The following is a 10,750-nucleotide window of genomic DNA, read 5'->3' on the forward strand; positions in this document are numbered from 1 at the left end:
GTGGTTAAGAATCCGCCCTGCCAATGCAGGGGACACAGGTTCGAGCCCTGGTCTGGGAAAATCCCACATGCCACTGAGCAACTAAGCCCGTGAGCCACAACTACTGAGTCCGCACGCCTAGAGCCCATGTTCCACAACAAGAGAAGCCACCGCAATGAGAAGCCCGTGCACCACAATGAAGAGTAGCCCCCACTTGCCGCAACTAGAGAAAGCCCATGCGCAGCAACGAAGACCCAAAGCAGCCAAAAAAAAAAAAAAAAAAAAAAATCATCGAAGTATTTTGAGTGAAAGCTGATGAGCCATTCTCTTGCAGATGTGGAAACTGAGACTGACATCAGCTCTAGAGGAAATACAATTTATTTATGTAATTAATATAGTTAATTAAAGAGAAAGGTACTTATTTTCTTAAAGGTAATTGATTCAATTGGTATTTTGTGTATTGAGTATCTACTGCCAAGAATGAGGCAGAGCTAAACATGAAATATATATATATATGAATATATGTATTTTACAATGTTAGCTATACATATATATACACACACATATATATAAAACTAAAATTGTAAAATACAACATGTATGTATGTAAGCACCACTTATACATACATGTATGTGCATATATCCTTGGTTTTATCTCTTGACTGCACAGCCTAAACATTTTAGCATCTGGCATTTTATAAGGAGAGTTTGCCAACTCCTGTTCTGGAGTCTCACCAACGAACACTTGGATGTTGCCAGTCTTTAATTTCAGCTATTCTGATGGGTCTGTAATCGTATTATGCTGTAATTTTAACCTTCATCTCTCTAATTTCTAAATTTACTGGGTACCTGGCCATTTGGATGTTATCTTCTAAGGAGTGTCTATTCAGGTCTCTTGCCCATTTTTCTTTTGGGTTGTGTGCCTTTTTCTTACTGATAGATAGTTCTTTATGTGTCCTGGATGTAAGACTTTGTCAGTTTTGTGTTGCAAGTTTCTTCTTCCACTGCATAGTTTGCCTTTTAACTTGCTTTGCGGCCTCGTTTGATGAACAGAAGGTCTGCATTTTTATTTACCCATCTTTTTCTTTATAGTTATGTTTTGTTTAGGAAGCCTTTTCTTACCTTGATCATGCAAATAGTCCCCTAATTTAGCATCTAAAACAGTGACTCTCACAATTTCCTGTGCATCAGAGTCACCTGAAAGGCTTGACTGAACCCAGCTGGCTGAGACCCACTGCCACACTTTCTGGCTGAGCACATCTGGGGCGAGGCTGGAGAGTTTGCATTTCTATCAAGTTCCCGGGTGGTGCTGACACTGCTGGTCTGGGGTCTTTATACCTATGATCCACCAGAAGTTATGAAGGGTCAGTTTTCACTTCTTTCCTATGGAAATCCAAGTACCATTTGTTGACAAGATAGTCTGCTCTCTACTATTCTGTAAACCAAGTGTCAAAAAGTACACGTATTTGTTTCTGGGCTCTCCAGTCTACAGTGGTCTCTTTGCCTGGCCTGGGCCAGTACCACTGTCTTGTTACTGTAGCACTGTCTTGAGTCTTGATATACCGTAAACTGCCCATCCTTCCTTTCCCTTCAATATACATTTATGACCAGCTTGTCAATTTACTGTCTCTCTCTCTCTCTCTCTCTCTCTCTCTCTCTCTCTCTCTCTCTCTCTCTCTCTCTCTCTCTCTCTCTCTCGGAGTTTTCATTAGAAGTGAATTAAATCTATGAATTGGTTTGGAAGAATTGATATATTTACAATATTAAATCGCCTAATTCAGGCTTCTCAACCTTTTTTTCCCTAATATTCCTCCAAAGACTCTTTTTTAGACTTTTTCCCCCTAATTACCCCCCTACCTCCGTGAAATGTTAATGCCACAGATATACTGTATATCTGTGCCTTACACACAGATAAGGATAGTAATATTTTTCATCCCTCCAGAACCAATTTTTATTCCTTCTGGGGGAGATTTCAGTCCTGTTGTGAATATGTATCCCAATCCATAGTATAGCTTTCCATTTGTTTAGATATACTTTGACTTCTCTTAATAATGTTTCTAATTTTCTGTGTAGCAGTCAAACACTTATTTTTAGATTGACTCCTAGGTATTTTGGAATGTAGGGTTCATGCCCTCCTGGGTTGGCTATGCAGCTCCCAGGCAGGCTCAGGTGAACAGGTGTGGTCACTGCTGTTCAGGGCCTCCCGGCTCCCCACCTCATTAAATCTTGATTTGAGGCGCCATTTTTCAAGACCTATGGTTGACAGTCCTAGTGTAATTCCAAACTCATTTGTCATTTGCACTATAAAAGAAAATAATATATATGGTTATAAGTGCAGAACAGGCATTTGGAAGGAGGGCTACATCTTGGAAAGTGTTCATAATTAAGGTGTAAACAACAGTGATTATTATTTTCATGGTTTATATGAACAGTGTGAAAATGTATCAATAGATGGCACTGTTTCTTAATAGATAAAAAAAGTCCTAAACTGGTGGAATAGGTTTGAGGAAAATATTTTTTTGTTAAATCGGAATTAAGAATAAGATAAATAAAACTAAAGAAAGTTCTGCAGAATCCCTTGTGATCTACTTCTCTGGTGAGCTTAATCAAAGTCAATGAAGACGCTTAAAGCTCTTTCACCCCCTCATTTGTGGTGGGCTGTTGCTCTAATTGTGTCTTTTCCCAGGCCAGGGAAAAGTGACAGCGTATTGTGCAGTTGGCGTGGCCAGAATAAGATTACCCAGACGGAAGCGCCGCGTGCCTTGCTTTCTGTGGCCCTGTGCTCTGCACAGAAGGCAATGCTGCTTTTTGTTTTCAGAACAATCTGTGTGGAAGACAGCATGAAACATGAAGGGAATAAAACCCAAGCCTCCCATCACTGTGTTTTCTGTGCAGCAGAGTGGAAGATCTGGTTGCAAACCCTGCCTCTGCCATGTACTAGCTATTTGATCGTAGCAAACCATTTAATCGCTCTGACCTCAGTTTCATTACCTGAAAAACGGAGGTAAAACCTACATGACACGGTGTTGTGAGGAGTAAATGAGGCAACATCTGTAGCGCACTTAGCCTGGCACCAGAGAGTGACAGTGCGCTATTGGGATTAGTCCATGCTCTTTGGAACTTTAAAAGTGGCACAGAAAGTAGACCTTGTGGGATGCCAGTGATACCTGTCATGTGCCCAGGTGACAAACATCATCGATCCTGGCTACTTGCATCGCTCTCAGGTTTGAGCTCTGCAACCCAGGCGAATAGCCTTAAGCAGTAGAACCCAAACCTGTTTGCTTCCTGGTTCTCCTGAGGAGCTTCCAAAAAGCAGCAATGCCTTGGCCCTAGAGATTCTGATTTAACTGGTCCCGGGTGGGTCAGGTCTGAGGAGGCTCCAGTGGGCAGCTGCATTGAGATGCCCGGCTTACGGTGAGCTATCTTTACATGGTGTCACCTACAGAGGGTCTCAGGCTTGGGGTGTGGCCTCAGGTTTGTATCTGGGAGGTGTCGGAGCCATTCCTCTCCTGGGCGGGGCGCTGTGCAGTCCGCTCAGGCATCTTTGACAGCTGGTTCTGACTGGGCAGAGGTGCAGTTAAGATATAAGGGGCATGTTTCCCCCTCAGATGTACTCCCTGAAATAGAGAAATAAAGCTCCGTGAGTGAATCAGAGAGAACATAATGAGGTATTGTATTTTTTCGTACCCTTTTCTTATCTTTGTGCTTCTGTGCATAGGTATGTCTGTGTGCATACCTTCCTGCTTTCTTCCTGTCATGTGTGTGTGTTCTGTTTCTTTCTATCTGCCTCTCTCTGTGTGTCTCTGCTCTGTACCTGTCTGCATCTGTCTGTCTCTCTCTTGACTCCTCTGTTGGGGTGCAGGGCCTGATTTATGCACCCTACGGTTACAGAGTATATTAGTCAGGGTTCTGCAGAAAAACAGAACCATTAGAAGATGATGTATGATTATATACATACAGTTATATATGTATGTCACATAATGACATACATATACAAAGAGATTTATTATGAGGGATTGCCACACACGATGATGGAAGCTGACAGGTCCCAAGATCTGCAGAGGCAAGCCTGAGACCCAGGAGTGCCGATGGTGTGTTTCACTTTCAGTCCAAGTCCAAAGTCAGGAGAAGACTAATGTCCCAGTTTGAAGATAGGGCGAGAGATATTCTCCCTTACTCAACCTTTCTGTTCTATTCAAGCCTTCAACAGAGTAGATGGGACCCACTCACACTGGGGAGGGCAATCTGCTTTAGTCAGTCTACTGATTCAAATGTTAACCTCACCCAGAAACAGATACACCTAGAAAAATGTTTGACCAAATATCTGGACACCCTGTGGCCTGGTCAAGTTGACACATAAAATTAACTATCATACCATAGAAGTCCGTATGTCTACCATCCTAGAATTTCTGGGTCCGAAAAGTCTTAAACCAGATGACTAAGGGTCAAATCAGGCATGTCTTGTCAGTCTCCCACCCTCATGCCTATGTTACATCCAATGATAATACACCCAGGAAGCTTCACTCTGTATGTTACCTATGTGACCACTTTTTCTAGGTCATGATGAGGTATGAGGTCACTGAACACGAGACCCCTTTTCTATCTATTCTAATAAGAGTGTTACAGAACTAGGTTAAACATGGTTTGTTTACATCACTGAGAACATCTAAACACATTTCCTACTTGCACTGGTGATATTACTCAGCTGAAAGAATTCAGCAGTTTGACTGTGCAACTGCCTGAACTCACTTCTTGATTGACATGTCTGGAAAAAAAAAAAGAGTTTCAGTCATTCGCACCCTGTTTGCCAGGGTGAACCCAAGGGCGTTTTAGTTGTTGTCCATCAGGAAAGAAGGTTTTCCCCAAACTCACTGTCTCCCATCCTGACTTCTTTTTTTAGGTTATCTCATGCTCCTTCCTCACTGGAATTTTGCCTGACATCCCCAAACATCTAAATGCTTTACCAACCAGAACATATAATACCCCCGGGCTGCTCCAGATGTAAACTGTCTTGTGGAAGTACCTCAGAGTTTGAAAATGTCAATACAAGTTTTTCAGTATATTAATTTTATGACGTTTAAAACAGAACTTAAAAGGTTTTTAAAGCAAACTGTTCTATCCAATGGGAATAAAAGAAAAGGCAGATCCATAACTATATAATAGAAATATAATACCCTGAGCTAAAGACTATGTAATTATGCCAGTGTTTTATATTCTTTTCTGAAAATCTTTGGGACAGATTATTACAATTTTCTTGTTTTATGTGGAACATTAAAATATTTCCAACGGTGCTGTGTTTTGGAAAGTGTAGGGAAAAAAGCAGTTTCAAATATTAAAAATTGAAAACAATAAATGATAATTTCTGTGCTCTTGCCAGAGGCTGGAGGCAGAGGTAAGGCTCTGGCACAGAGAAGGCTGAAAGAGATGCAAGTGTAAGAACGGGTGGTGGAGGAAGCAGAGAGGGCGAGGCATGGACCCTAGGAACCTGTCAAGGCTTCTTCCCTTAGGATCCTCTTGGCAACACTGGTCAGCGCTTAAACCATCCCAGAAAGTGACCGTGTGCCTCCAATCTCTAGGAGCAACTTCAGAATCATTCCGGGCCATTTATAGGTGCAAATACTTATTTCTGAGAACTGGAGGAATCCTAGTGATTTGCGTGGTAAGAGATCCACTGGTTTATCTTGCCACACTGCAACTGCTGACTGGCATCTTTCTCTTCATTGAACTATAAACTCCTTGCAAGCAGGGTAGCAAAGACTCTGTCCTTGACACGACTTTAGTCAGGGTCCTCTGAGCCCTCTTCTTGACTAGATCCTGATTTGGATGCTGTCCTTAGCCCACTTAGTCCAATTTAAGCAAAAATCCTGCTGGGTCAGTTTATCGAAAAATCCCCTACCCTTGATATCTAATCAAATCCCTCACCCTCAATATCTTATCACCCTTGTCTGCCTTCAGCAAGAATACTGTTGAGTTGGTCTAGCAAGAGTTCTCCTTATCCCTACTGTTTCCTCTTAGTAACTTTTCATCCACTGACCTTCACCCTGCTCTTCGGCTGTAAACCACCCCCCCTTGTCCTTGTTGTATTCAGGGTTGAGCCTGACCTCTCTCCCCTATTGCACCCTGTCACCCCCCCCCCAGAGTGTGGTAGCCCCTTGAATAAAGTCTTCCTCACTGTCTTAACAGGTGTCAGAATACTTTTTTTTTTGCAGCTCGACTTTGCATCTCTAGGATCAAACACAGGACCTGGATCATAATTGGTGCTCAATAATTTTTGAAGGGACAAAGGAATGAATGAAAGAAATAGGTAGCTTGGTTTAGCATTGCAAGCAGGGGCTTTGAAGACCACAGACCTGTGTTCAAATTCGTGTTCTGATGTTTACCAGCTATGAGGTCATGGATAAACTATTGAACTTTATGTTCAGCTTCCTCAGCTATAAGAATGAAGAAAATAGAACCTATTTTATAGAGTTGTTTTGAGGAGCAAATGTGATAATGTGAAATGTTGGGTGCTTGGTTTTTGATCAATAATGATTGTTATTGTTATTAGTAACAGTGATGGTAAAATGACCACCCAGCCTGGGGCGTGTAGGGAAGGTGTAATTCTCCATTTTTTCCAAGGATTTCCCATTCTGTTATAGATGAAATCGTGTCCCCCTCCCTGCCCCCCCCCCAATCCATCTGTTGAAGTCTTCACTTACAATGTGACTATATTTGGAGATAGGGTCTTTAAGGAAGTAATTAAGGTTAAATGAGGTCATAAGGATTGGGGGCTAATCTGATAGGAATGATGTCCTTAAAAGAAGAGAAAGAGACATCAGAGCTCTTTCTCCCCCAGCGTGCACAGAGGAAAGGCCATGTGTGGATATAGCGAGAAGGTAGCTATCTACAGGCCAAGAAGAGAGGTCTCACCAGAAACCTTGGCACCTTGATCTTGGACTACCAGCTTCCAGAACTGCGAGAAAACAAATTTCTGTTGTTTAAGCCAGCCAAGTCTGGTATTTTCTTATGGCAGCCAGAGCCATCTAGTGAATATTCTAAGGCCCACCGCTGACACTTAGCTCTTCACTATGTAAACAACCCCCTTTACCCCCTCACGTTGTAATTTCTCCATCCATCATTGCATTCTTTACTTACTCAATCTGATTTTTATCAATTCCATCTAAGCCTTTGTACCCTTTTCCAGAATTTGGCTCTTCAAAGACTATTATTATCTTCTCATCAAACTATCTTTCAAATGAAAGTTGATATCCAAAATTTTGAGTTCATAATTTTATGTGACCAAAGTGCTAATTAATTTTGTAAACAAGACTTGAGATGATTAGAAAAAATTACAGAGCATTAATACAGATTGGGAAGGCTTCTTGGAGGAGCTATATCATGTTTTAAGAAGGGAGAGGAGTTTCATTATTTTGGCCCAAAAGAAGCTGGAAGCCTGCATTTTTTGAGGCATTGAGCCCATTAATGCTTGTGATTCAACTTTTAAAAGAGCAAATCCCTTTCCATGACACCATCTGGGGGAGCAGTTGATCCAGTTATTTATTGCCTAACAAACCACCACATATTTAATGGCTTAGAATATGGATTATTTATTTTGCCCATGAATCTGAAGTCTGGCCAGGGCTTGGCAGGTCTCAGCACGTCTCTGTGATGAGATCTGGGGCAGGTCGTCTGCGGGCTGGAGGAGCCACTTCCAAGGGTGGCTCATTCACATGACTGGAAGTCTGGTTGCTCAGCTAGACTCTGGGCCAGCTGCTTGGGCTTCCTCACAGAATGGTAGCTGGATTCCAAGAATGAGGTCTTAAGAGACAGGGGGGAAGTAGAAGCTGCCAGTTGGTAAGGATTGGTCTTGGAAACTGGCACGGTGTCACTTTTGCCTTAATGTATTGATCAAGCTATCATGGAGCCGATTCTACAGGAGGGACCGACCCTAGACCTCTCCTCCTAACGGGAGACCTGTCAAAGAATTTTGGGTCCATGTGTGAAATATGGCACAGCAGATTGTATATATCAGGGGTTCTCAAATCCTGGCTGTATTTTAGAAACATTTTGAAGTTAAAAATAAAATACCAGTGCTTGTGACCACCTCAAGAGATTTTGGTTTAATTGGGCTAGGGGAGGCCTGGGAATCTATATTAAGCAAAATTCAAGGTGATTCTGAAATGTAACTTTGGTCTGTGGGCCAAAGTTCCTGTGTGCAAGGATTGGCAAAAATGAGCCTTGAGTCAAAGGGTGAGAATGAAGCTCCTCTGGCCATACAGAGCCTGATGCAAGAAGACACAGCTCAAGAAGTTTGCCTAAGAGTTATCCCAACACGACTGCCTACAAGATAAATTGCTTCCAAATGAGTATGGGGAAAATCTTTCAATTAAAAGGACCTTCCATCATCATACATGTTTTTCCTCATTTCACATTTTACCTGAAGATCGTAAATATTACTGAAAAAATCAACAATGCTGCCATATTGCCATGATCTAATTTGTCTTTTCTGATTGTGTGAAGCATGGGTAGGCATCTGGCATCGCATTTCCAGACCACAGAGAACGAATGATGTTAACTTAATCATCTGTCAGAAATGTACAGAAGCATAATGTCTCATTAATAATTATTAAATCATTGAGTCACACAGAAGGAGATGTTCCCCTCTTTCCTTACATAATGACCAGTAACCACTAAAACATAGGCCATTTGTGAGGCATTAGCAGCATATATGATAGTGGAAATCTGCTTGAGGAAATTAATAAAAAATCTTATTAAGAGATAGACTTTTAGAAAGGATGAAAATGTGTATGGATGCTGTAATATTCAGCCAGGGCAAATAGATGCCCCCTCCCTGTTTAGAGTCAGGTTAAAATTCAGTCAGGTAATTGCTAGGAGTGAAGAGATGTGAAAGGAAATGATCTTATTTGCTTTCTGAGGTTAGATAACTCATTTCAGAATGCCCAGCTTTGGGCTTTTATTCGTAAGTATATGTATCATTTTATGAATAAAAGAGATACATATTTTGATTTGAAATGAGGCTGGGCTGGAAGGTGCAATTTTTCAGGACTTGGGTTTTATTTCTGATGCTGTTCATGAGGATTTTTTATTTTATAGGAACTTTTAATATCAGGCAATGTCATTTTAGCAACATAAAATGCAAGAATTGAATTACATTTGTTGTAGATTCCACCCCCCCATCTCCCAATATTCAGCCCAGAGAATTTAAAGATTTAGCCTTTAAAAAATTTGCAAGCTATATTTTCCTTTACAGCAGCTGATATTATCAACTCTTCTTATTTTTCATTTTCAACCTTAAACTTTCTTCATTCTGAGTAAAAGTGAAGCTTCCTAATCTATACATGTGACAGTTGCATGATCTAGTCAACCAAGGTGGTGGTTCAGGGTTGTGTGGAATTGTTATGGGTATCACATGCCGTCTGTTTTGGCCTGATGTGGCATTCTGTGCCACCAATATTCCTTCAGTCAAACTTTTGGAGTCTTTCATACATTGCTCTTTACCATGCTAAGGCTGGGCTTTGGCAAAAAGTATTAAACACACAATACTTGCTTTTGGTGCTCATCCTTCCAGTTCTGGGCCAGTAATCAGTAACCCCCTTCCTTCCGGCCATTAGCTCTGCACCGTTCTTAGACACAGCCTTCTCATAGACCTTTGAACCATTGTGGATTGAAGCACTTGTTAGTTGCCACTTACCAGGAAATCGTCAGAATGTCTTGTGTGTGTTATCATGTCTCCCAGAGGTTTGGGGAAGGAGGACCACGTTTAAAATGCCTCTTAAAATTTGATAACCGCACGGCAGGGCCTGGAGGAGAGCGCCGAGTCCTAGCGGACCGCGGGCTGCAGCAATATGCACCCGAGCGGCAATCGCGGTGGCGGCGCCCCCTCATGGGCCCCCGAGGACGCCTGGATGGGCACGCACCCTGAGTATTTAGAAATGATGGAATTAGATATAGGAGATGCTACCCAAGTTTATATAGCATTCTTGGTTTACCTGGACCTCATGGAGAGTAAAAGTTGGCATGAAGTAAACTGTGTGGGATTACCAGATCTCCAGCTCATCTGCCTTCTTGGTACTGAGATAGAAGGAGAAGGGTTACAGACTGTGGTACCTACACCCGTCAGTGCTTCCCTCAGCCATAACAGGGTAAGGGAGTTCTTGAAGGCATCTCGAAAATTGCAAGGTGATCCAGATTTGCCGATGTCTTTTACTTTGACCATAGTGGAGACTGACTCCACAATAGTCTAGTACAAATTTACTGATGGATTTATGCTGCCAGATCCTCAGAATATTTCCCTTAGAAGATGACACCTATACTTCCCGATGCTTGCTTTATTCACACAAGATTGGATTGAGACCCCTCAGCCTGATTTGTCTTTTATCTCAGAGATTGTCAGGGTTGACTTAGCTGGTCCCATTCCATAAGTTTTCTTTTTGAAGAATAAAACTTTCCCAGGTAGAAGAATCTATTTTATTCAGAAATATAGGGTAGTTGCTCTAGACCTTTCTCATCTGGAGACAGTTTAATTATAGTTGTATATAAGTGTTTATGCCTAGGGTGTGTTCAGAAGGGTAGAACATTGTTGAGACTGCCACCTCTTTCCCTCACTCAACCCTCTCAGTGCCTTTTGGTCACTACAGCTAGCCTGGAATGGCATTTCAGGTACACCTTGACACCTGGAGAGTTTACTTTAGTCTGCTTTTTCATCCCCAATAGAAAGTATTTTTTCAATTGGTTTTTTCATGTTGCAATTACTGTCACTTCCCTCTTTGGTT

General features: G+C 41.8%; 1 pseudogene; it reads left to right on the forward strand.

The window, feature by feature from the left end:
- Nucleotides 1–9,823: 9,823 nt before the first annotated feature.
- LOC131750136 (tRNA-splicing endonuclease subunit Sen15 pseudogene) lies at nt 9,824–10,340 on the forward strand (annotated as a pseudogene).
- Nucleotides 10,341–10,750: the final 410 nt, after the last annotated feature.

Source organism: Kogia breviceps, chromosome 2 (assembly GCF_026419965.1).
Source record: "Kogia breviceps isolate mKogBre1 chromosome 2, mKogBre1 haplotype 1, whole genome shotgun sequence".
Classification (NCBI taxonomy): domain Eukaryota; kingdom Metazoa; phylum Chordata; class Mammalia; order Artiodactyla; family Physeteridae; genus Kogia; species Kogia breviceps.